The following is a 797-nucleotide window of genomic DNA, read 5'->3' as shown; positions in this document are numbered from 1 at the left end:
ATGCCGGAGCCTATCCCGGCTGAGAGGCTGGGTACAACCTGGACTGGTGGCCAGCCAATCACAGGGCACATATAGACAAACAACCATTCACACTCACATTCATACCTATGGACAATTTAGTCACCAACTCTTGAAAAAAAAAAAAAAAACTACAACTGAGTCAACCGCTGATGACATCATAGACGAGCAATAGAGATGACTTCTGGTTCCTGTTTCCAAGTATTAGCAAGCTAATCGGCTGCTAATGAGGTTTGTGATTAAATATTCCATCATTCTATCCTGTTAATTTGTTCCGTAATCAGTGAATTTCCGTGAAGTAGGTTTCAATATTAATAAACAGAATATTGTCGTAGTAAGCAAGAGCACAGAAAACCTATTTATGACCTTTTAAATAGGTTTTTCACCGTTATTAGAACCCTGTAAACATGAAATAGCACCCTTGTAGTCACCTTTACGCTACATTGGACAGGCTAATCTCTACAGGGAGATAAGAGACGGTGCTAGCTCAGCAAGCTACCAAGCTAATTAGCCTCTTCAATTCACTTATTCTAAGCTTCAGAAAGTGCTTCAAATTTTTTTTTTCGCACATTTGACCGAGGAAACATAACATTATCGAATACTTTAGGCACTAATTAGCATTGCTCTTCTACTCAGTGCTTGTCAAAAGCTACAACATTTACACTTCTGATTCAGACACGTACACACAGGAAGTTGTCTGTCCCACCAGCAAAATAAAAGTCCAGTGTGTAATTTAAAAAAATATACCTGAATCAAACGGTACATGGCAAAACGAAACC

The sequence above is a fragment of the Doryrhamphus excisus genome, chromosome 13 (assembly GCF_030265055.1).
Source record: "Doryrhamphus excisus isolate RoL2022-K1 chromosome 13, RoL_Dexc_1.0, whole genome shotgun sequence".
Classification (NCBI taxonomy): domain Eukaryota; kingdom Metazoa; phylum Chordata; class Actinopteri; order Syngnathiformes; family Syngnathidae; genus Doryrhamphus; species Doryrhamphus excisus.
This window is presented reverse-complemented; position numbering follows the sequence as displayed.